Below are 27462 nucleotides of genomic sequence, written 5' to 3' on the forward strand. Positions count from 1 at the left end.
ACCTGCCCGTCCAACCTTAGGGTTGGTGGGTGGGCCGGGAGCCCTGGCGGGCTTCAAAAAAAGCGTGAAACCTCATCCACGGGCGGGATGAGGTGTCATGAGGGTTTTAAAATATTTAATAAAGGGTTTCAGTAAAATTGATGGACACATCCCAACTCATGTGACAGTGTCACATGGGAGGATATATCAGGGAAATCTTGCTATCATCTGATTAACATTCTTAACTTTGGCGCCGATCTCCCTGAAGCAGCACTTAGCCTCAGGGGGATGAGTCGCTCTTTCGTGTGCATGTGCGAAAGAGCACACTCTCAGCTGAGGGAAACCACCCCCCCCCCCAGCCCAAACACGGAGCACATAGCACTTCCTGGCAGATGTCACCTGGATGGGCCTTAATTGGCCCGCCCACGTAGAATGGCTGACAGGGGGGGCATTTTTCTGAATTTCCATAGCTTCAAAAATCCTAAAACTGAGCTAACGTTAGAAATAGCAGTCTTGGTTTTAACAAGCTAGTTCTGCATTTTTATTCATAGCATATAGTGTAGCGCAACCCTGTCGGAGACACCCCACCCCACGCCACCCTCCCCACAAAGATTGCAGCAGGTTGCACCCCCACACCCCAGCCCCCAATCAATCTTCTCCCAGCCACCCTGCTGAGCAATTTTCTTCTGCCCCTGAACCCCCAGCCCCCCAAACAGCAGCAATTCTCCCCCTCTCTCTGCCCTCCAATCCCTCTCCACCTCTCTCTCCCCCTTCCTCCCTCTCTTTTCCTTCTGTTCCCCTTTCCCTCTCACTCCCTCCCCCGTCCAGCCTCTCTTTCCCCCCTTTCCCCTTCCCCCAGCCAGAGCTCAGGTTGCAGGGCCAGCCAGAAGCAGAATTGACAGTGAGGTCAGCCCTGGTGCAAGTTTTGAACCGGTGTGAGAGCAGCGATGGTGTCGGCAACAAGGTAAGTATTTCGGAGAGGGGGCTGTGGTGCAGGCATGGTGGAGAAAGTTGGGTATCACTCGGATCTCTGAGTCTGGTGGGGGCCTGAGGTCTGGAGTTCGGCAGCAAGGGCCTGGGCCAGAGGCCTGGAGACTGGAGGGAGAGAGGGGGAAAGAGGTTGGAGGGAAGGGGTGTAAGACATTGGAGAGGGAGGGGGGATAAGAGCTTGGAGACCAGAGGGCGAGAGAGGGAAGGTGGTAAAGAAGAGTTTAGAGACTGAGGGAGAGGAAGGGAAGAGTTTGGAGACTTGAGGGAGAGCAGGAGAGTGGGGGGAGGGGGGTGTGGAGGGAGGGAGTTTGGAGACTGGAGAGAGAGGATGTCACGGGAGGATTCTAGACCCTGAGACTGTGGGGGGTGAGGGGGAGGGGGGTTTAGACCTTGAGAGTGGTGGTGTGGGGGTGGGGAGTTTGGACCATGAAATTTGTTGTGGGGAGGGTAGAGTTTAGTCCTTGAGATTGGGGGGTTGGTGGGTGCAAAGTATAGACTCTGAGACTAAAATAAATTAAGACCTGATGGGTGTTCTCAAGCATGTAGTGAACAGTGGCAAAATCTTTTGGTCTAGATGAAAAAACGGAATAAATTCAGAAATTATTTAAGTAATTAATTTCCTTGTATTTTTCAATGCAGGTCGCCAAGCGCACTAAATAGCTTTGAGTGCACTGGATAGCTTGGAGCACACTGGATAGCTTGGAGCACATTGGATAGCTTGGAGCACAGGAAAGTTTTGAGTGCACTGGATAGCTTTGAGTGCTCTGGATAGCTTTGAGTGCACTGGATAGCTTTGAGTGCACTGGATAGCTTTGAGCGCACTGGATAGCCTTAAGCACAGGATAGCTTTTCAGTGCATTGGTTAGCTTTGAGCGCACTCGTTAGCTTTGAGTGCATTTGATGCCTTCGAGCGTCTTTTGCCATTTGATGTCAAAGATGGCAAAACGCTACTCATCTGTGCTCAAACTCATTTCACGTTTGAGTATTTGATGTCAAATGATTGCTGATAGTTTTTGAGCGCACTGAACACAAAACTATCAAAATGTTCGGGTAGGGTTGCACTGCCTCTGAAATAGCCTAGCAAGACACTCAGCTCAAGGACAATTAGGGATAGGCAACAAATGCTGGCCTTGCCAGCAATACCCATGTCCCATGGAAGAAGAAAGAAAAAAAATCAGTTAAAGCTCATCAATTGTTAGACTGCTGAATGGATGGATCTGATATGTCATATTCGACAGTAAGGTTCCTGAAAAGTTTTGATCAGGAAATCATGCAAAAACAATTTGCCAATAAGATTACTTAAAACAAACATCATTGTTTCATATTAAGTAGATTTTTGGTTTAATTATGCTTCTTCCACATGGAAATAAATAGCGGGAGTAACATGTGAGTTCCTGGTTCCTTAAGTTATTCCTGAAACATTCTAAAGTTGAGTCAGTGCCAAGATACCGAATAAAATCACCCAAACAGAGAGCAGCAGATGCATTTCATAAGGATCACTTAGTTCTAAGCTTCACTGATGGGACATGAATTTTAACTTAACCTGTGCTCATTCAGAGCAATCTGCCGTTGCCTGTTTGCTAATGGAAAATGCAATCAACTTTCAGCAAATTAAATGCTAACTGCTATTTGTCCATTCAAGTAAATAATCTTGAATGGTGAGCAAATAGATCACAGTATGTTCAAGTAGAAGGGCACTGACTCACTGTTTAGAGTATTTAGGTGTCAGCTCAGTCAGTAGCACTTTCGTCTCTAACTCGGGAGGCTGTGGTTTCAAATCCCACTCCACAGCTTGCCTGCAAAATCAAAGCTGACATTCCAGTGCCGTACTGAGGGAGTGCTGTGTTTTTGGAGGCGTTGTCTTTTGTTAGAGGTGTTAAAACCAAAACGCCAACTGCCCTCTCAGCAGCTCGTGAAAGATCCCAACACCTTCATTTGAGGAAGGGCAGGGAAATTTCTGCCTGCTTTCCTGGCCGATACTTATCTCTAAATCAACATCACAAAAATAGTTTGTCTGATCATTATCACATTGCTCTTTGTGTGAGTCTGCTGTACACAATTGGCAGTTGCATTTTCTGCAGTAACAGTAATAGCATTTCATCAGCTGAAACGCGTGTGCCCTTTGGTTGTGAAAAGTTCTATATAAATGAACGTCCATTTTTAATCCATTAGTGGACTCTGTTGGCAGAGGAAAAATCTAAGGCTGTGTAACAAAAATAATTACAAGTCTTTATGACCAACACATGGTTGGTATTAATACGTTGGAAATACATTTTCTGCTGGCATCTCTGAACATTTCACAATTACAGCTTCAATGCCAATTATAAATGGTTTTGGCATATGAATTCAAGAACTAAGAGAAGACCAATTGTTTAACATCTCATTTGAAACACATGGCCACAGTACGTCCATGTGCTGTCAATGTAAATGGCACACTGGCTAATATACTGCCAACAGTTGGCCAAACGTTTCTTTTCAATGAAGCCAGTGTTCCTTGAATCAAATGATCAGAGTTCAATGAGTATAACCAGGGTTTTTTTTACCACTCCCTCGAGGGTATAATTTTCTGAAGTGTATGATTAACCACCTCAGTCATTAGATTCATCTAAATAAACAAGGCTTCAATTAAGAAATATTTTAATGTTGAAGGCTTTCTCTTGAGATGCAGAACCTCAGTAAAATAAACATCTTTGCATGAACAGTTTGCTTAGAACAAAAAACAGTAAAAACTGGGAAATAAGAATACTGGTCTGAACTGTGTGTTCCTCTTGGAGTCCTACAAGACACTGTTGTGTCAGGTTGTCACAATCTTCTCTCAATGCAAATCGTGTATTTCATCAATTATTTATGCCTGAAAATACCAGTGCCAAGCACTGAATTCTGTCCTCCTCTAGGTGACCTAGAGTCTTGGAAATGAGACCACTGAGCATCACTCTGAAGAACTGACATTTTTTTTGCATGTACAAAAATAATCTGTTTCATTTTCTTAAACCCTCTACAATTTCTTACACAGCAAGTGTTGTAGCTTCCCCTGCAAAAGGTCAACTGTAAATAGTAAGTAATCCGAATGACTACTTGCTAGAAGATAAAAAAAAATAGGAGCACGAATAGACCGTTGGCCTCCTCAAGCCTGCTCCCCCTTTGACCTATACTCCACTTCAATTCCTATATCTCTTGATTATCTCTTGATTACCCAAAAAAATCTATCAATCCCTGCCTTAAATATACTCAACAACTGAGGATCCACAAAGCTTTGGAGAAGGGAATTCTAAAAGATTTGCAATTCTCTGCGTGACAAATTTCTCCTCATCTGAGACCTAAATGGCTGACTCCTTACTTTGAGACTATGGGCTGGATTTTTGCGGAGTCTCCTTGACTCCGCGGGCATCTAAAAATGGCAGCGAAGACCCGATTCCGGGGTTTCCCAACCCTATTCCCAGGGTTTCCAATTTCTAATAGTGCCTTCTGAGGGAGTGAGCTGCATCTCCCGGCCTGGCCGGCTCCATTGCGAGATAGGCACGCCCTAGTCCTCTGCAATTTTCATGGAATCGGGCCAGCTTTTCAAAGAGTTGTGGTTCATGGCACCTCAGAGGTGTCCTGCAGTCTACAGCAATCCTCCTCACTACCAATCGCGTGGAACATTTTTTGTTGTCTGCAAACCTCTCGAACATTTCCCTTACATTTACGTCCAAATCATCAATATGTGCCACAAAAAGCAGGGGGGAACCGCCTAATGAGCCTTGCGGAACCCCACTAGAAACAGCCTTCCAGTCACAAAAACATCTATCAACAATTACCCTTTGTTTCCTGCCACTGAGTCAAATTCCCCTGGATCCCATGGGCCTTTCTTTTAAACCAGGATATAGAACAAGTTAACTTAATTTGAATTCATTTAAAGTTAACTGCAGGAGTAGAACAAGAGGTAGTAGGACCAAACCACAGCAAGATACAAAGAGGGGTCATAGGCCATTAGCCTGGCCTCTGGATAAATGGTCCAGTGATATTACCACTAGACCACCATCTCCCCTGACACAGCAACAAGAGCAATTGCCCTGAATTACTTTCTAACTTCAGGATGGAAATCCAGATATCAGGAAGTTCGGCTTTACACAAAGAGTGTCCAATATGTGGAATAAACGTTTTTATTCTTTGATGGAATGTGGGCATCGCTGGCAAGGCCAGCATTTATTGCCCATCCTTAATTGTCCTTGAACTTTGTGCCTTGCTAGGCCATTACAGAGAGCAGTTCAGAGTCAACCACATTGCTGTGGGTCTGGAGTCATGTGTAGGCCAGATCGGGTAAGGATGGCGGATTTCCTTCGCTGAAGGACATTAGTGAATCAGATGGGTTTTTACAACAATCAGTAATAGTTGTCGTGGTTACCATTAGTGAGACAAGTTTTATATTCCAGATTTATGAATTGAATTTAAAATTCTGCCATGATGGAGATTGAACCCATGGCACCTGGATCATTAGATTAGGTCTACTGGATTAATAGTCCAGTGGTATTACCACTACACCACCATCTCCCCTAATACAGCAGCAAAAGCAAATGCCCTGAATTACTTAAGAAAGCGCTGGATGATTTCATGGGGTAAGGGGGGAGGTGCGTTGCTATGATCTCTCTGGATGGTTGAAACAAAAGGGTTGAATGGTCTTTGGGTTCCAACATCATCTTGAGAACGTGACTCTATCAAAATCCCCCACATCCAATGGTATAGTCTGCTGCAGGAGAACAAAACTTAAGAAAGTGAATTTTATTTTAATTGAAGAAAAATGATTGCAGAGCCTGCAATAAAAAAACTTTCTAAATCTGGGATTAGAGAATATGAAAGTAGAAAGAACTTGCATTTATGTAGTACCTTATCTCAGCTCCACAGCACCCTACTATCAAAGAGTTACTGCGGAAGTGTAGCCACTGTTCTTCTAGAACGTATGTTGGACAACCTGCACAAAGCAAGGTTTTAAAAACAGCCAATGAATCAACAGTCAATCATTTTCATTTACTCATTCATGGGTCTTGAGCATCACTAACAAGGCTAGCATTTCTTATCCATCCCTAATTGCCCTTGAAAAAGTTCTGTTGAAGAGTCATGCGGACTCGAAACGTCAACTGTGCTCCTCTCCACCGATGCTGCCAGACCTGCTGAGTTTTTCCAGGTATTTTTGTTTTTGTTTTAGATTTCCAGCATCTGCAGTTCTTTGCTTTAATTGGTGTTGGTTAAGGAAGGAATTCTTGTTAGACATCAAAGAACCCCTGGTTCTTCTTCGAATAACTGTATCAGATTTTTGCATAATGCCTAAACATGCCGGTAAAACCGCATACAAAAAGAAAGCACCTCTGATGATATAGTTCTACCTCTACTCTGCACTGAAGTACCAGTTTGGGTTATGTGCTTCAATTCTCCAGTCTGGCATGAACTAATGAGCATATAGCTCAGAAGTGAGAGATCAAACAATGGGGTCAACTAAGACTTAAGAGTTAAACAAATGATTCTTTCCCCCTAACAAGAGAAGACTAGCCTACTTAACAAAAGATAGGGAGATGTTGGCATAGTAGTGCTGTCACTGGACTAATAATCCAGAGGTCCAGTCTAACACTCTGGGGACATGGGTTCAAATCCCACCGTGGCAGCTGGTGGAATTTAAATTCACTTAATTGATAAATAAAACCTGGATCTAAAAGTTCATCTCAGTAATTGTGACCATGAAACTTTCACTGATTGTTGTAAAAACAATTATCTGGTTCACAGATGTCCTTTAGGGAAGGAAATCTGCTGTCCTTACCTGTTCTGGCCTACATGTGACTCCAGACTCACAGCAATGTGGTTGACTCTTAACTGCCCTCTGAGATGGCCCAGCAAGCCACTCGGTTGTAGCAATGAGGGGTGGTTAACAAATGCTAGCCTTGCCAGTGATGCTCACATCCCATGAAAAGAACAGAAAAAAATCTGGTCGATGAATCAAAAGCTTGGTTGAATATCATCAACAATGAAGCTTTAAACAGGGCAGTTTGGCATCCTGAAGACCTTTCTGTTAGAGCTGTTTGATGGGACACCTTGCTCATTTTTTTTTTAAAGACTTGTATTTATACAGCGCCATTCAAGATCTCTCAAAGCTCTTTACAGCCAATGAAGTATTTTTGAAGTATCTTTACTGTTGTAATGTAGGAAAAGCGACAACCTATTTGTGGGCAGCATTGTGATAATGACCAGGTAATCTGTTTTTGTGGTGTTGATTGAGGGATAAGTGCTTTCCAGGTTGCCAGGGATAACTTCCTTGCACTTCTTCAAAACCAGCGCCATGGGATCTTTCCAATCCACCTGAGGGGGCAGACAGGCCTCGATTTAACATCTCTTCTGAAAGATGGCACCACGACATTGCAGCACTCCCTCAGCACTGTAGTGTCAGCCTAGATTTTTGTGTGCAAGTCCTGGAGCGGGATTTGAACTTACAGCCTTCTGATTCACAGGCAACAGTGCTACCAACTGAGACATGGCCAACACCCAAAACATTGCTCTGTGCCTCTGCCCTGAAGACAGTAGCACATTGGCACTGCCCCAGCTGTTTGGTCTCCTAGAATGTAATACTGGCAAGTATAAGAACATCTTTTTGTATATTTTTCATTAAAATAACGTGTTAGATCTAGACCCCCAATCTGTCACTGAGCAAGAGCAATCAGACGCACTTAACTGCGCCTGTAGGCGTTTATTATAAGTCGTATTAGTCTACAATCACCTTGAACTCTGTATTGTTCTAAGGCCCAAGAAAATGCATTAATATTGTTTAAATCAAAAGATAGCTTTTTGAAGCCAGGCGTAGCAGCAGTGATGCAAAAAAGTTACTGCATCCTCCATGATGTAGAAACAGGAAAAGGTTTCTTGCAAGACAAAATGCTGTGGTGACATTGGAGAAAGGTTTTCAAATGGGAACTCATTGGATGGTGTTAAACAAAAAGAGCATTTAGCCAAAATAAAATTTCTCAGAAAACAGCTGGGAGTCAGTTGTCTTTTTGTTATGCAGTTGACACAGGCAAGGTAGCACTTATTGCCTATCCTGAATTGCCACAAGGGCATCATTGCAGGTTTGGAGTTATGTGTAGGGCAGAACAGATAGCTGGGGGTTGGGGGGTGGGGAAGGGGACGGGGGAAAATCCTTTTCCTTGAAGGGCAAAAGGAAACTAATTGGGTTTTTATAGTGACAGCTTTCATGGTCATTTTCTCTGATATGAGCCTCCAAATTACCAGATTTAGAAAATTGAGTTCCACAGCTTATTATGGTGGGATTTGAACTCACAACTAGTCCCAGAGCCACCAGGCTAATGTCATATCCATATGATTATAAACAGAGCAATGTTGATATTTATCTTAAATTTGTTTCTGGGAGAATATTACTGCTTTTTGGAGATTTTAAAAAATTCATCTATGGGATGTGGGCATCGCCGTCTAGGCCGTCCCTAGTTGCCCTTGACAAGGTGGTGGTGAGCTGCCTTCTTAAACCACTGCCATCCAAATGATGTAGGTACACCCACAGTGCTGTTAGGGAGGGAGTTCAAGGATTTTTGAGCCAGCGACAGTGAAGATGGTGGGTGGCTTGGAGGGGAACTTGCTGATGGTGGTGTTCCCATGTGTCTGCTGCCTTTGTCCTTCTAGGTGGTAGTGGTCGTGGTTTGGAAGGTGCTGTCTAAGCAGCCTTGGTGAGTTCCTGATGCTATTTGTTCACTTAAAATCAGTCCTTCATTTATATTCTAAGAAAAAATTTGCATTTATACAGCACCGTTCACATCCTCAAGCCACCTTAATACACTTAACAGTCAATTAAGTACTTTTTGTGTGGTTATTGTTGTAATGTATGAAATTCAGCAGCCAACTGGCACACAGAAAGGTCCCATGAGCAATAAGAAGATAATGGCCAAATAATTTGTTTGAGAATTTTTTTGTGTGAGGGAGTAACTCTGCTGCTCTTCTTTTGAATAGTGCTGTGCAAGCTTTTACACCCATCTGAAACAGTAGTCAGTGTCTCGTTTAATTGGCTCATTGGAAAGATAGCACCTCTGACAGTGCTGCAATCCTGCACTACTGAAATCTTGGACTGCTGCACTGGCAGATTTTGTACTCAAGCCTCTGGAGCTTGTTCTGAACCCACAACTTTCTAAACTCAGGGACTAAAGTGCAATAACTGAGCGAAGGCAATCCAGATTTGAGTTTTCAGATGCAGGGGTGGTGGGCTGATTGGGCCTATAGGAGTGAGGAACAGCAGAGCATCACCCAGAGCATTGCCTAAAATTGGGGGGCAGGTGGGGGAGATGACATACTCTTCAACACCCTCCACCCCTTTCCATCATTGTGAGTTTTCAGTCTGTAAGCAAAGACGACAAATCGATTTATTCAAGTTCTTGCCATGCATAAAATAAGTGCCACTGTACTCTCCAAAGGGCTACTGATGACAAACAGGAAAGCAGCAAGCAAGTGTGGAGAGCTGAACCACTTAATAATGGAGCAATATAATGGACACTGCAGATTGGGTCTGGTGCATGTTAAACTTAATGGATGTGCCATGCTGCAGCTTAGTACACATAGCCAATAAGTACAACACAGAGCAGAGGTGGGAACTCACATATTTGCCTGCGAGAAGATACAGGAGCACTTCTGTACACTGTGCCCTGTGAATAAAACAAATTGCGAGCAAGGGATGCAAGCATTAATCGTGACAGGCAGGAAGAAAATGAAAACAGTAAAACAAAAGGAAAAGAAGGAACAAGAACAAGCAGTGCTTTCTTTCATTTTAACCTTTTCCAGTTGTTCCTGATGGACAGCTTTATAAATATATAGAAATAGAAATATACGTAAACAAACCTCACCCATTGGTTTCAATGAGGGAACACTATCTTTTGGATTTTTTTCTGAAAAGAGATAAATTTTTTATTTTTCTTTAGCAAAAAATTTTGGTCCTCATTTGATTTTCTCAAGCACTTGCACAGCCAGGTTCTTCACTCTCCATGTACCTGACACAGCCAACAATAAATTCCAAGCCACCAGCACCACTGGGAATCCATAAAGATCTGGAGGTTGTTCAAGCACCTGAAGGCTACGGCCTTTCAGATCTACCAGTTCGATCTAGTGAAAACCATTGGGGTTGGGCACCATGAGAGTTTGAAGGCAAATCGCATGGAATGCTGATAAGTTTAAAATGTTGCCTTGTCTCCCACATAAAAGCGATCATGGCATTAGACATCACTACCTGTTATTTAAAGGAAAACCCTAACAATGTTTTATGTCATTTACCAAAAACAAGAATAACGTCAAGACTAATATCCATTCAGTCACCTTCCAAAAAAGAGGCTCTTTCATTTAAGATTTAAGCAAGGTCATACATGATTGAAACCTACTCACAGTGTACACAGAATTGGAGTGGATACAGAAAATATATTTACAAGAAGCACACAAACAAATTGAGAATTGGCTCTGGGCAGTCAAACAGTTTAGATGAGAACATTGAACATTAATGCAAACACAGATAAATAGATAAATTCACAGAAGGATGAAGAGCTGAATAACTAGGCAGACAGATTATCCACATAAGATACTTTAAGAATTATAATTTACATAATAATGATGTTATTTTAATAAGTTGCTTCAAATTAGGTTTATAGTTTCATTGAAGTGAGTGCTTAGAGGTGAAAGAATATCAATGTAGGGGATGGAACACAGAGCCCCCCTCCATCCCTACCCCTGCCACTCTCATCCCTGCATCAGGCACTCCTAGGTTTGGTAAGCACAGACTAAATGTAGCTTTGGTACTCTTCTGAGGGGCATTTCCTACTGCAGCAGTGTGAATTTTTCCAACCCCACAGTTGTAATCTATGATGTTCAATTGTTTGATTGTTCTGTGTTTGATTATGTGAATCTGGTACCTGATCTGTGCTCATTGTGCTTGATTGGTTAAGCCTGTGTGTGGACACAGAGCAAAATAAAGACACTACAGAAGCTACTAGAAGCAGAGCTATAAGCATGAGTGCAGACATTTTGTGATTTCAGAGATATTTTTAAATTCTTGTAAATACACCTATTGCACACTTAGAGACTAGTGTCACCTCTGCATTGCTCTGAGATATATAAAAAACACAACATTATCCATCAGCTGTTCCTGCTGTCTTGCTCAGTAAGATTGGCTACTCAGCATTGATTTGGGGAAAGTTTGGGGCTAAGTTGGGCCACTACTCAATTTCACAAGGAGCCCACATGGCCAATTGAGACAGATTTTCACAGAGGGCTTCAGTTTAACCTTTTCACCTGAAAGACGGCATCTCTGTCAGTGCCGCACCCCCTCAGTGTGAGCTTGATTCTGTTTTTACCAAAAAAGATTATGCATTTATACAGTTTCCTTCACATCCACAAAATATCGACAATGATTAGCAACCAGTAAATTACCTTTGAAGAGTGGTCGCTATCATTATGTAGTTAAAGACTGAAAATTAAGTACAGGATTCTACAAACAGCAATAAAATTAATGACGAGGTAATTGCTCTTTTGCAAACCATGCCATGGTATCTTCCATGTCCATCTACAGACAGGGTCTTGGTCCAGGCTCTCATCTGAAAGATGTCTCCTTGAACGGTGCAGTTTTCCCTTAGTACTGCACTGAAAAGTCAGTTTAGGTTATGTATTCCTATCTTTGTAAGTACACAACCTTTTGACTAGGAAGCAGTCGTGCTAAAAAAGCAAGATAAAGAAACAAGGCTGACGGTGCAAAACACCACAGAGGTTGCAAAAGGTGTAACAGAAGAGCTGATGCGTCAAAAAGTTGTGAGGTGACTCAAGCTTGTGCCTTAGAAGTCAAAAGGTTGTCAGAGAGACGAAAGGCTAAGGGAAGTGAACAGATCCATAGTTTTGAGGCCAGGGTCAGGATTTTCAGCTCGGCATGCGGTGCACGCCCGAGTGTGAAATAGCGCATCCCGATGTCATCGCGCACTCACGCGATATTTTGGTCGGCGGACATGCGTGAGAGCCAGCAGTGCACCGGCTGACAATTAAGGGGCCTATTAAAGCCCTTAAGCAGATAATTCAGTAGAATTTTTCGCTGCCCAGTCAACCTTACAGTTGGCGGCCGGGCGAATAGGCCAGGCGGCCTTTGCGAAACCCCATCCACCGGCAGAAAGAGGTTTCCAACCATGAATAAAAAAAAACATTTTTTAAAAACTCATTTTTAACATGTCGCCCTTCGTGTGACTGAGTCATATGTGGGGGACATTGTTTATATTAATCGTAGATCCTTCATTTTTCATTTTAAACATCTTCAGTTCCTGGAGGCATCTCTGTGCCTTCAGGGAGTTGTCGGTGAGCGCACCCCCCCTGCGCACGTGCAAACTTTGGCGCTTGTGCTCCTTCCGCACCCCCCCACCCCCAGCAGCGCTCAGGCTCTCAGCGCATGTTTCATGCCGGCCGGCCATTAATTGGCCAGCCGGTGTGAAATCGCGGTTGGGGCCCCGATCGCGGGGCGGTAGACCGTTTCATGGCCATCCCCCGGCCCACCTGCCCACCGCACCCACCTGACGAGGGGAAAATCCTGCCCCATGGAAAGAATGAGCTCATGCAGAAAACCGAAATGGGGTCTGATTTCAACACGGAGTGTGTAGAGAGGAGAAAACGCATCCGACATCTCATTCTTAGACTTTTCAAAAGAGCAAGAGAGGAAGGTTCGGGGGGAATTGAGCATAATAGAACTTATAAAATCAGGAGAAATGTGGGAAGTTATGATGGAGAGTGAGAGAGAGTGATAAAACAATCAGAGGAGGCTGGAGGATTGAAGATAAGATTCGGACAAAGTGTTTTCTCACCTATCTTATCCAGGAGCTCAATGAAGCTGCCCAGATACAGGAGTGACATTCAAGTTTTGAAGTTTAAAGGATGTTTTTGAAGAAAAAAAGAAAATGTTTCACCAGTGGTAATTCTACCATCCTGCACTTCTAGTGAGAAAAAGAACGTGGGCTGGACACAGAGCTGGAACACTGGAGTATACACTAGGAACATGGAATTGGCGAATTACCTCTCAATATTCTAAGGGTAGAGATGGAAGAGATAGGGATTTTCCGATCGAGGTCAGGAACAGTGCATGATGCCAAAATATTGCTATACAGAGAGGACTAAGGATGGAGTTTTTTTTTTAGAGGCAAAAGATAATGAATGTTGCTTAGAACTGCAAGATAGGAATGTCATGAGAAGGGAAATCTTGCTTTGTCCAGCCTATAATCTTTGTCTACTTCCACAACTGCCACATATAGGTTCCACAAGGAATGCAATGAGCTGAAATTAAGTTCAAACAAGATGCAGTGCTGTAAAATTTCTCTCAAGACTTGAGAGCAATCAGGCAAAACTCAATCATCAATCCATCTTGCCATTTGATGCTCAAAATTCTGATCAATTTCACTCCTGGCAATTCATTCGGAATTCCAGCCTTTGAGTTGCAACTCCTCTAGCATTGCCCCGGAGTCTCTATCAATTAAAGATTCATCGCCAGGCCGAGAGCACAAGTTCCTGCATGCGTTCAGGTGCGTGCTGGAAAAGCTCCCTAAGGCAAAGAGCTGCCTCTGGGAGATGAAGAGTTCAAAACGTTAAAAATAAAAATGTTTAAAATGTTATAAAACATGTTCCCTCATGTGGCTCTGTCACATGAGCAGGAACATGTTTTAAATGAAATGTTAACATCTTTATTTGTTGTTGGAAACCTCATCCCGCCCACGGATGAGGTTTCCTAAATATTGCAAAGACCGCTTGGCCTTTTCGACTGCCTGCCAATTGTGAGGTTGAACAGGCAGTGAAAAATTTCTTTCAATTATAACTTTAATGGGCTTACTTAATAGGTATTTTAACTGTCTTTTAATTGACCGAAATATCGCGTTATTTTATACCGTTTTATAGCACGCCCACCCAACGAGCTAAAAATTCTGGCCCAGAAATATGTCCAACTGAGTTGGCAACAGTTTGGCAGCAGCGCAAAACTGTCGTGTGCCAAACAGCATTTGGGCATGTTGATCTCTGCACCTGCTTCTGCAAGCCACACATCCATCAAGTGAGGCTCTATATCTTGGAAAAAGTATGTACATCTGCAATCTTATAGATATTTATCCGGATGTTAAAATCTGTGAGGAAAATAGAAATTCTTTCAACTTACAGTAGTATTTCAGGTTTAAAAGGAAGAAGATCTTGTATTTCTATAGCGCCTTTCATGTCCATTTAAAATCTAAGTACTTCTGAAGTGTTGTAATGTAGACAATGCAACATCCAATTTGCACACAGCAAGCTCCCACAAACGGCAATGTGATAGTGACCAGGTTATCTGCTTTCTGTGATGTTGATTGCGGAGTAAATATTTATCCGGGCACAGGGTAGAACTCTCCTGCTCTTCTTCAGAATAGCACCATTTTTTATGTCCATCTGAGAGGTCAGACAGGGGTTGACGTATCATCCAAAAGACAGCACCTCCGACAGGACAGCCCTCACTCAGTAATGCACTAAGTGTTAGCCTCGAGTGTTGTGCTCAAGCTCTGGAGTGGGGCAACCTCTTGACTCAGTCCGAGAGTGTTACTAACCGAGGCCATGGCTACAGTTTTTTTTGCTCAGGTTTCGTGGTTCTGTGACCAGTCTCAGTTATCTGCTCACATTCACCTTATCCCAGTCTTCCAAAGCAAGTAACCATAAAATGGATTTTATATAACTCAACTGATTTCAAGACACAACCAATTGGACATCACCTTGACATAGTAAACCCACTCACTGTCACGCACTGTCACGACCAGTTTGTCAACTGCGTGTCAGATACCAAGCAAAAGTAAAACTTGTATAACAAGTAAAGGAAAGCAGAAACAGAGAGAAAAAAAAAATCAATGAAAAATAAGAGAGAGATCTGAGCCATTGAGGTGACAAGAAAGTGGCCATCCAGGTAAGGTTTGTGTAATTCGATGTGAAACCAGCCGCTGGGGATTTTGGATTCAGATCCCGAGGCAGCTAAGAAATGAAGTCACTGATCTGACTCTGTGATTGCCTTCCAATCTGAGCAAGGTGAAGTGTAAAACGCATCCCGATTCTGTCACTGCTCAAATCGACGCTTCACGCAACCATTTGTTTTGCAAACATTAATGTGAGAAGAGCTGCTTGTTGGCTGTGCAACGAGGGAGAAAATGTAAACTGAGACTAACTAACCAATTCACCAGGAGATGACCCCCAAGATCTTGTAATAAAAGAAAGGAAAAAAAATCTTGCATTGAAATAGCACCTTTCAGACCCTCAGGACATCCCAAAATGTTTCATAACCAATTATGTACTTTTGAAGTGTGGTGTAACATAGAAAATGTCCAGATCTCACCAGAGGAAGTCAGCTTTGAATCAGATTTCCAGTTTGAGCACATAATCCAGGATGACACTCCAGTGCAGAGCTGAGGGAGTACAGGTGGAGGAAGCATTTTCCTGCTGACACATTAAACTGAGGGCCTATTTGCCCTCTCAGCTGGGCATAAAAATATCTCATGACACTAATTCAAAGAAGACTATAGGAGCTATCCCCAATGTCCTGAACAAAATTTATCTCACAACCAACATCAATAAAACATGTAATCTGGCCAGTATCACATTGCTATTTGGGAGAGAGTTGCAGTGAACTAGCTGCTGCATTTCCTACGTTACAACAGTAACTACATATTTTTTTAATGCAAAAATTAATTCATTGGCCGTAAGGCACTTTGGGATGTCCTGAGATTGTGAAAGGTGGTGTTTAATTCTCTTTCATTCTTTATGTTAGGCAATGTTGAATAGTATGTAGCATTGAGACAAACTGTAGGTAGATGATGGTGGTAGGAGGTTAAATCACTGTACATGACAAATATATTACTATTGGCGCTGCTTGATATACAACACAACAATACATCCCATCCACTATAGCCACGTTATAACCTACAGTAGCCATTGAGGGTAATAATAGGATACACAATATAATGATAATTTTAAACACCTCATAATGGTAGGAGAAGGTAGGGGGTGGGAGTTATAAATATGAAACACAACCCAGACAATTTGCGAAGGTGCCTTCTTCTATGTAAGCTCAGTATGTTTAGGGTTAGCTGGTAACCTCCTCTGGAGAGGTGGGGCATTGATTATCATAATCAAAACCAGCTTCTTTCCTCGGACTTCAGGTGTTATTCGAATTTAACAACTGAGGGCCAGATTTCAGAGGGTTCCAGAACAATGTTCCTTGTAAACTGCCTGGCCATAATCCGAAAGTCTCCATTCGTGACGCACAGCCTTGCAGAAAATTCCAACCAGGCCACACACTGAAATAAATCACATGCACACTCCAAGAAAATAATGAGAGGGAACGTTGCTCAGGAAACCTGGCAAACAAAGGGAAGTGGGAGCTGCCAGATCCAGCAGAATCAGTGCTTTCCCAATTCTGCTTGCGGGTCAGGAGGAGCAGGACTGCTTTTTCTGGGACCCCACCTAAATCTTCTCCCCCGATCTTTCTTTTCCATCCCTAATCTTCAGAACCACCTCCAATAATCCACAAACCCCTCCATTCCTCAATCTTCTCTCGTCCTTGGCCACTCCCAGCAGTCAATTTGACCGGCTGCCGGGCCCAATTAGGAAGAAATTCTAATGGGGTCCTCCCATTAAACTCAGCAGGACCTCCACATCTCCAGAATTCCAGGCCGCTGACAGGCACCCCAACACTCTCTCCCTTCCCACCTTTGCGCAAATATCAAGGGTCATGTATCTGACAGTATGAGAACATAATGGGGAGCAATTGCAATTCAGGGAAATAGTAGACTGCCTGCAAGTGCTACACCTGGCTTTCAGCAAAAATAAAGACTAGCGCCTTTCATGGGCACAGGACATCCCAAAGTGCTATAGAGTCAATAAAGTACTCTTCGAAGTGTTGTCCCTTGTGCACACTCCCAATGCCAAATGTTGTGTTGTATATCAGGCAGTGCCAACAGTAATATTTTTGCCATTTTGCAGTGGCTTAACCTCCCACCACCATCATCTACCCTCTAGTTTGTCTTAATGCTGCATGCTATTCAACATTGCAATGAAGGAAATGCAGCAGCCCATTTGTGTACAGCAAACGTGTTAATCACCAGATAATCTGATTTATTTTTATGTCGTTGATTCATGGATAAAGATTGGCCAGGGTACTTCCTGCTCTTCTTTGAAGTAGTGCCTTGGGATCTTTTACATTCATCTGATAGCTCAGATGGGGCCTCAGTTTAGCTTCTCATTCGTGAGACAGTGCCTCCGACAATGCAGCACTCCCCGAGTCTCAGCCGAGACTTCTGTGCTCAAGTCCTGGGGATGGAACCTGAACCCACAACCTTCTGGCTCAGAAGCGAGAGTGCAACCAACTAAGTCACAGCTTATATCGAAGATTTATACCTACCCCATTGTACAACTTAAGCTCTTTTTACAGTGATGTATAGTATCAGGAGATCTCGCATTGCCACTCCAGTTTGGATAGCACAGTATTCAAACCTCTGAAGGCATTTTTCGCTGGTGCTGAACATTGTCAATATTATTGTAGCCACAGTGAGCGCCGACAAATGAAAACCCAAGACTCTCCAAGGGATGGGCATGCCTAGCAATAACAATCACATCCTGATGTAGCTGATCATTTATCAATTAGAATATAGGCACCATATCAAGCATGGCCACCCACTGTGATGTTTATCATAGTTTGATTGAAAACAATGCATTCGAAAAGGTACAAGAACAAGAGGGGTCGCCAGGTAGCACTGAGATGCTGCTGGAAAAATTGCAGCTGCATCATATATTTCAATCATCTCCAGCTCACAGCTCAAAATTTAAAGTAAAATTGTGGCAACATCAGGCAATTAGATAGTGCTTGGCACAGGTAAATGTCGCACTAAGCCAAAATGACTGTTTCTATGACAACTTTCACAGACTATTGAAGTGACTCACAGATATGGTACGTGACTACCTATTATGCTCGGATAAAAATCCAGATAAAATAAAGGAGAGGCAACAACATCTAACCTTAATAATTCCACCTACAGAATTTCAACTCTCGCAAGGTCTTCAAACATTGCCACAAAATAGAAACAACATTGATTATTTTTATTTAATTTTGTTTCACTTCAATCATTTCTGTGCCACCATACATCTGCCATTCCCATCCTCCACCTCGTCTGCTTGCTGCCCTTCCCAAGTTTGAATTTCTGATTCAGGGACAATTTGCTCACAGAGGAAGACAGGCTCTTCAAAATAAACAATGGGATATAAACTGGCGGGTATTGCACCTGTTTTTCATGTACAACGTTTGGGCAAAAATTAGCAATTTTGGATGGACAGCATCCAAACTGCATAGGAATCGGTCCTACTGGATCCATCTGATAGATCCCCTTAAACATGTTCATGGGGGTTCTAACATCTGTTTAAGGACTGGGGTACAAAATTTACTCCCAGTGGGTGGAACAGGGCTTGCTCCACTTAGGATTTTTCAGTGGCCCTCTTGGTATAACAAGAAAGGTTTTAGACAGAATTCATAGAAAAAACCTTCCCTGGAGTCAGTAGGTGCAGAAGTGTTCCCTGACACCTTCACCAACTTCACAATTTGGTCTCCTCTCCGTTGTTTAGTCTAATTTTAGTCTAAAACTCAAAATGGTTCTGAGCCAACTACAACTAAGCAATGACCATCATACTTTATAACTCTCGGCAAGAAGAAATTGCACCTCATGACCTTGAGAAGGATCAAACTTCCCAACAATAAAAATGGGTGAAGTGGACATTTAAGAATTGGATGGAGAAAAGTCAGCCAGAAAGGCAATGCTTTGGTGAATTTGATCACTCTTGCCAGGAGAATTACATAATGTTTGCACTCCTCAGCCTATTAACATACATTTCCATTCCTTTCTCCCTTGTTGACTTATCCAGCTTCCCCACAAACGCATATTCACTGCGTCATTCATCAGTGAAATCCATTCTCCCAATCTACATAGTCATGGACAGTGTCACAAAATTCTAGGCTTTGAGCAAGGCTAAAGATTAGAGGAATTTCTTGTCATGTGCAACTTATGTCCAGGAAACATCGGTATCAACAGACTCATAAGTGGCGATGTAAAGAAACTGAATCAATACTTGTCAGAAAAAAAGGACCAAACATTAGAGATCTATTAGAAAAAGTTTATTTAATTCACATGGGTTTCGGAGGAAAGTTTAAAGATCTAGCAAGGGGGAGTCCATGATTGGGATTGACAGGTGTGGGCAGAGTAGCAGCAAATTGATGAGCTGAAGGGCAGAATTTTACTGGATCACAGGTGGTAAGAATGGAGGCAGGAGGGGCTGGTAAAACAACAGAGAGCCACTTTGGTACGACTGCCCAACACAGTCTAGCCGCCGGAAAATTATTGCAGTGGTGGGCTGTGAGGCAGATCAGCTGCCCAGACCATGGAGGCGGGGCAGACAACTTGCATGCTCATTGGTCCTATTAACCTCCTGGACCACAATTTTCAGACAAGACAAGCCAGCAAATAAAAATGGCAACAAGAAAATAGGCCTGAACCTCGAGGGGCTGGTCACATAATCCTCGGTATAAGCGATTATGGAATAAATATTGCACATCAAAAATCCACCTCTCCTGCACCCCCACCCCACTGTTCCCGACCCCACAAAGAGTCTCCAATAACATTTACTCATAACAGTTTCCCTCTGGCACAACATTCTATATATGGATCCATAAATCATGCGCGTTTAACGGATTAAAAACTTAAATAAAACTTTGATAAAAAATGTAATGCATCTTTATTGGTATTGTAGATGCAATCATTCCAAAGTAAGTCAACTGAAGAATGTGACAGAATAGCAGCAGAAATGCTATTGATCAGTTTAGTGCTTTACAACCTCGGACATATCCCAGTACAACCATTACAAATAATGTCTTAATTGCAATGCACTCTCGGTCAGGAAGTGTTCCATTGTTCAATAAATTATTAAGGCAAACTTTGTTCCATTCACTTAAAAGGTTCCAGGAGAAATACCACCGTTAAGCTTTGGGTTGCCAATCCTCCAGGTGTGTCCTGGTGTTTCCAGGAATTTAAATTCTGATCTCCAGGATATCACTGGGAGCAAGTCAGGGAAAAAAACATTAATTTTCTTTGAAGTCTTCTGTTTACTAGTTTTAAAAATATTAGTCTTGAAGAAAAACTGACAGCCAAGAATCATCAATTGAGTATTGAAGAGTCAGTTCGCTTTACAATTGCCATGGCAATGCAGTGCACTGTGAAACTGGACATAAGAACATAAGAAATAGAGCAGGAGTACACCACACACCCCATTGAACCCGATATGCCATTCAATACAATCATGGCTGATCTTGGGCTTCAACTCCATTTTCCTGCTCTTATTTCCCTGCGAAACCAAAAACCTGTCTATCCCAACCTTAAATGTATTCAACAATGGAGCATCCACAACCCTCAGTCAAAATTGGATACAGTAAGGAATTTCTTCCTGACACCATGATCTCAATAGTTTGTTCTCTCCCCCTCTTTAAGGTCGCTTATTTTAATCCATCTGAGGTTGCACCCCATCCAAATCTGTCCACCTCAGTCATCTCCTTCACACAAAGCCTAAAGCCCTCAAAGCCTACCTGTTTCTACTCTCGTGAGTTATTTATCCCTGTCAATCTACATTATGATTTAGACAAGAGATGGAAACATTAGAACAGGAGGACACCATTCAGCCCCTCTGGACTGTTCATTGAGATCATGGCAAATCTGTGATCTAATCAATGTACCCACCTTTGCGCCATATCCTTTAACACCTTTGGATAACAAAAATCTATCAATCTCGGGTTTAAAATGAACAATTAATGTAACATCAATTGTCATTTTCCAAAGATAATTCCAAAAGTTATATATTTCTTTGTGTGTCAAAGCATTTCTGAAAGGTCTACCTCTAATTTTTACATTATTCTCCCTCACCCTAGTCTCCCCAACCAGCAGATATAGCTTCTATTTATCCCTCTTGCAAAATTTAATCAAATTTACCCCTTTGGTAAACCTATGATGCACTCCATCCGAGATCAATATACCCTTCCTAAGTAAGGTGTGGTGTCCAGAACAGTAATCCAAGTGTAGTCCAACCAAGGCTTAGTATAGCTGAAGTGTGTCTCATACCCACCACCCCCCAGTCCTTTAAATGCTAATCACATCATGGGTTCATTCACTTCTCTCAACCTCCAAAACCCGCCATTCCATTCTGACGTCTCCTGGCATGTGTGGGGAGAATTCTAACACTCTATTCTCAAGCCTTACGTTTTTTATTTCTCAATGTGTCACCAGTTTCCTATGGTTAAGATTCCCATGAGGGCTGAAACAGGCACTAATCTGTCCTCAGGAGTTTGTCTCCTGCACTCCCCCAACTCCACCTGAGGCATTAAACACCACCTTTCTTCATTTTGAAACTCTATTAAACTTTACCCCATTAAAATGTTCCCTTACATCATAAGCTTCTTAGCATTTTCAAGGCAGGACAGTGATAACGGTAGTTGGGATTTATCAATACCTCCAGCTAATTAATAGATAAAGTCACCATAATCCTGCCACATTAACGTACTTTTTAAAAATTAACCTTGCTGCTGAGGAGTCCTGCTCTATGCACCTCCCATTGTCAAATTTAGAGACCATTTTATTCTGAGTGACCTTCTGTAAATCCCCGCAATTAAGCAAAGCTCTAATGCAATGTGCAAAGGTACAACGATGTTCCTACATCCATGAACTCTTTGGGCATTTAGAACATTTAAAAAATGCATGCTCCTGAACCAAAATGTACCCCAAACTTCCTGCTCAGCTGCCTAAACTTTACAAAAAATTGTGCTGCCACAGAATTTCACGGTAGCCAACCGTGGGCACATCACACCGAGAGAAGTCATGAATCCTCCTCTCAGAGGGCAGAGTCAAATTCTTGGAACACACTGACTCAGAATGATGCTTGCACTCAAAAGCAGCTTCTGGCCAAGACACAATCTAAAAGGAACCCTCAAACTCCCACACAGAACTCAAACTGTGTGTGTTGTAAATAAACTGCCAGAGAGTGATTTCAAAATCTAATTTTAGGACCTAAACGTTGTTTACAGGGTACAAACTGGAGTGGTTTCATACATTGGAAGTTCTTGATTAGACTGCTGTCTTGTTATCATTTCCAGATGCCCATTATTCTTCATCAAAGCCATCTGAACCCACCCTACTTCCCAAAAATGATCATGCTTTGTAACCACTCTCAGGTATTCGCTATCCTCTTTCTAGCTTTTTTGAATATATGTGTCAATTATTGCTTTTTAATCACTAGCAGATAACTACTAACTTCTCTTTAAATTATTAATTACCCCACCAATCTATTTCTTAAAGCACAGACTTTATCGAATACATCCTCTTTTAAGTTCAGTTCCGTGTCCTTCCGTCATCCCCATCCTAACCAACTGGATACCATATTTGCTAGAGGTGATAAATTTGTTGTTTGTTACTTTACTGCTCAATTTTCTTGTTTGATTGACGATTGCACAATGCAAAGCCACTTAGCGGTTTAATCACTACATAATCATTCAGAATCTGTTGATTCTTTTGTGTCAAATTTTAATGACTAGTCAATTAAAAAAGTCAATCATTATTTGTCCACTTGTGTTTAAATGATGGTGGCAACACATAAAACCAGTCAGCGAGTTAATGAGGAGACTTTGGTGGACACAAGCTGTTTGATTTGCAAGCTTTAAGAAGAAATGATCTAGAGGATAGTCAATACTGCAGGAGCTTTCAACAAATCTCCTCGAAGTTGCACAGCTGGATGGCATAAAATCATGAATCAATGTTATTGACTCAGTGGATTTCAGACTGATGTTACCAAGTCCTTGTGATCGAAGGCCCATTGAGGGGTCTGAAATGTATGCATCACAGCTGGGCCACTGATAGAGTTGCCACATGAAACAGCTGCAGAAACTCTGGATGAAAGCTGCAAGTGTGGGTCATTCGATGTACTGGGATAAAGGTTCAAAAACTGCAGACTGAACAAAAAAAGCAGGATTAGGTGACCTACAGCACAGCCTCAATCCAATCCAGCACAATCAGGAACTGAGGAGAAACTTCTTTACCCAGAGATTGTGAAACTCGTTACCACAAGGAGTAGTTGAGGCAAATAGTACAGATACAGTTTAGGGGAGTTAGTACAAAGTTAAAAGCCTAGTTACATCTCACTCAACAAGGTGCAATATTTTCAAGGGTTATTACAATGAGACTAAAGGCATAAAAGGGCAAGTTTTCAACAGTTCAGTGATTTCTGCTGGATTTGCAGTCTGTGAAGGTGGCAGGGTGGTGGATTTCAACAGTGCACCCTTGTGGGGGGCCCAGAATCACTGACAGCACCTTATGCATTTCTAGATTTAGTTATATGTGTGTGCAGACTCCAGAAGCTGCTGTCAATTTCCGAAGGTTAATGAAATCTAATGCTGACTAGTTTGCTGCTATTGCTTCCAAAAATTCCAAACCATTATTAATCCCTCAGGAAAACCAGGGATCACACACCCATGGGTCTGGATTCAGGTGTCGGTCAGGTAGGAGCAGGAACTTCGACACTCATTTGCTGGCATTGTTACATAAACACCGAATGAAACAGCAAAGTTGACAAGAACAATAGGGATGTGAGATGGAAGATGTTGGCCTTATAAACTACCATGTAGGGGTAAATCTGACTCACAGATGTTGCTCTTGATAGTAGCCATGACCTTACAAGTGGTTTTCCTGAAACCCGCAACTGCAGGAACGGCAGCCTGAATTTTGTGTTTGTCGGGTGCGCGTGATCAGTGGGCCTGGGAGCAGACGGGAAACTGGCCCCTGACCACGATCGGCCCCCCAGCCGCAATTTCACACTGGCTGGGCCAATTAACAATCAGCCAGCATGAAACACGCCCTGAGAAAGGCTCAGCACTGCCAGCGGGGGCAGGAAGAAGGCGGGCACCAACGTCACTGCAGGTGCTGGGTGAGCGCTTACGCTGTGCCCCCTGAAGGCAGACAGGTGCCCCAGGGAGCTGCAGACCTCCAAATAATAAAAGAGAACACAAAAACGCTGCAAAAATGTCCATACAGCACAATCAAGCACCTTAAAGCAGGCCTTATAAAAAATCAGTCCCCCAGATACCTCTTTTTATTTTATACTCTAACGGAGATTTCATCTTGCCCTTGGATGAGGAAGTGATTAAAACGTGAATTCTGGCCACCAGATATGCCCAAGCAAAAAGCTAAAATCCGCATGGATAACTTAAAATCGCAGTCAATAGGCTTTTTAATGACCTTAATTGGCCCTTTAGTTGTCAGCGGGCGCTACTCCAACTCCTGCACACGCCGGACGGCCTCAATATTGCATGTGTGCGCGATGACGTCGGGACGCACTCCCTCCCTAACAGCACTGTGGGTGTACCTACACCACATGGACCAGCAGCGGTTCAAGAAGGCAGCTCACCACTACCTTCTCAAGGGCAACTAGGGGTGGGCAATAAATGCTGGCCCAGCCAGTGAAGCCCACATCCCGTAAACGAATTTCTTTTTAAAAGTATTTTTGCGCTATTTTACGTGTGTTCAAGTCAGGCACGCGCCTGACCTCGGAACACAAGATTCAAGCCAATATATTTTTAAATCTTACGATTATTCTTCACAGAAATGGTAAAGATCACCAACGAACTGTGAGTGATTTGTGATAGTAGAGTTTCTTTTCACATTCTGTTTTCTGATGGGTGTGGCAAGGACAAAGTTTGAATGTTGTACAGCTGTTGGATAACTGCTGTGAGACCATAAATGACTTTGAGTTTACTGGCTGGAAACCACTAATTTAATTTTTAGAAAGACCACAGTCACATTCCAGAGACTTGAAATCATAGTCAAAGATGGCTGCACATTTGCATTACTGTAACTTCTACATTCCAAGGCCACTAAGTGGAGTATGCCTGTCTGTAAGCGTTCATCAAAGACCTTAGGGGAATGTGAATGAACCACATATCATGTCCCCATTCATAGAACATCCAGACTCAACTGGGTGGAGAACCAGCATTAGATGCAATCACTTCAGACAAAGAACTCTGGTTAAGAGAGGAGTTCCCAGCCATAATCTAATCAAGTTACAACTGGAATACATTAGCCATGACCATATTTGAGTCACTGGGCGGTTGGAGAGAGAAGGACATGTGACATGTCTGAAAGTTGGACCTTTTTTATTATTTTTCTTAAACCAGGTTAAATTAAAACTATACTCTACTTTTTACAAGAAGTTCAAGAAAACATGCTTGTGTTTTATATTTATAGCACACAAACAATTAAACACCCACTGAATTAGCAAGCATATCATTTCTTTTAAAACGGGGAGTGAGTAAAGAGGGGAGCCATTTAACCCCTCCTCACCTGATCATAACAATAATGAAATTACTGTCTGACATGGGGCAGAGTTTTTTGAAGCGATATAGAATCTCACCAAAGGATGCCACTTGGCCCATAATGCCTGTAGCTGCTACTTGAAAGAACCAACCAAACTCCAACTCTTTCCTCCTAGTCCTGCAACGTTTTTATTTTTTTCCTTTGCAAGTATGTAACCAATTTTATTTTGTAGGTAACTACTGGACTGGAACTTAATGGAACCCCATGATTAATATGAAAATTGACTGATTAAGAAATTAAGTGAAATGCTGTGAGTCACATTCCAGATTTCCCAGATTGATTTACGCCACTGAGCTGTTTGCTTTGCTGAAATGGCATCCCATCCTTCACCTCCCCATTATTTTAAAGATTTGGATATCAATTGCTCATCAAGTATGCCACAGAAAGTTAAATCTGCTAAATAATAGTGTATGTACATTTTTAACAATGTTATCATGGCTAATTTTTTAAAAATTTGTTCATGGAATGTGGGCATCACTGACTGGGCAAACATTTATTGCCCATCCCTAATTGCTCTTGTTCAGAGGGCATTAAGAGTCAACCACATTGCTGTGGGTCTGGAGTCACATGTAGGTCAGACCAGGTAAGGACAGCAGATTTCCTTCCCTAAAGGACATTAGTGAACCAGATGGGTTTTTACAACAATCGGCAATTCATTATTAGACAGTTTAACAGTTACTTTTTTAAATTCCAGATTTTCATTTAATTTAAATTCCACCACCATGGCAGGATTTGAACCAGAGTCCCCAGAGCTTTACCCTAGGTCACTGGATTACTCGTCCTGCGATAATACCACTACACCATCACCTCCCCGAAAAGGCTAATGACTGATGAACATCACTGACCTGGAAAGTGAACATTTGCTGTGGAGTCTCAGTCCTACAGGGATTGAATTGTTGGAGATTTAAAATTTTCAAATTTTAAATTTAAAGGAAAAGTTAAAAAAAATTCAAATTTAAAATTTTCAAATTTTAAATTTGAATTTTTTTTTAACTTTTCCTTTCTGTCTCAATTTTCTCTCTAAACCAATTTTTGTTCCCCTCTCTTCTCTTTCTGTGCTTGATTTGACAATGAATTCACCCACTCTACTTCACTCAGTCCTTCATTTAGTTCTTAATTCTTACGGTTGTGGGAGATCAATTAGGGATCGGCAACAAATGCTGTTGGCCTTGCCAGCATCCCAGGAAATTAAAAAAATACATTGTTGACCCCAGTGTTCATTGTGACCACAGTGTCCTGTTGTGCTCACCATGCCATCATCAGCCCACACTCTCAGCAAGATACATGGCACAAAAACATTTTTTGATATAAAAGTCTTACGAATAGGGCACACCATAAGATGACATGTTCCAATAATGAATATACTCCCCTCACCCTTTCGAGTGATTCATTCCCAATCGTAACAACTGAGCTAAAAGCAAATCTCTTCTCTTGCCCTTCTATTCTTTTGCCAATTTTTGAGAGTTTTCATCTCTCAGTCACTGTGATATACTTCAATTTATTATACTCAAAACTCATTGCCACTAATTATGTAAATTGAGACTGGAGGTCTTTTGGAGGTGGGTTTAAGCAAATTGAATGTTTGCCATGGGAAAGTCAAAGCAATTCTCTGTCTGCACCCTCAATGATAAGCTCTAAAATTTTGTGGCAAATTACCCACAGATGAATTAGTTCCCTCCATGCTTATCCACAGCAGAAGCACTAATTAATCCACAATCAAGCATCTTCGTTTGCTGTAATTAAGTGTGTTTGCTGAGGTAGCCTTTTCTCCACTGGCTCTTGTCTTCAAACTTACCAGAGAACTCCAGACGCCAAAGCTCGTTTAATTATCCACTTGTGAGATCACACTCAGGAATAAAAGATCTTGCTTTGACTGTTCAAACAAAGATAATAGGGTGCCCTGAAGTGTAGCCAATGCTTTCAGAGCCAATTGTGTATCCGGTTGCAGCTCTGCACATTGCATAATGCAAGACAATAACATATAATTGTCTAAATATATTTATCTTCACATTAGCTACAT

This window comes from Carcharodon carcharias, chromosome 1, assembly GCF_017639515.1.
Source record: "Carcharodon carcharias isolate sCarCar2 chromosome 1, sCarCar2.pri, whole genome shotgun sequence".
NCBI lineage: Eukaryota > Metazoa > Chordata > Chondrichthyes > Lamniformes > Lamnidae > Carcharodon > Carcharodon carcharias.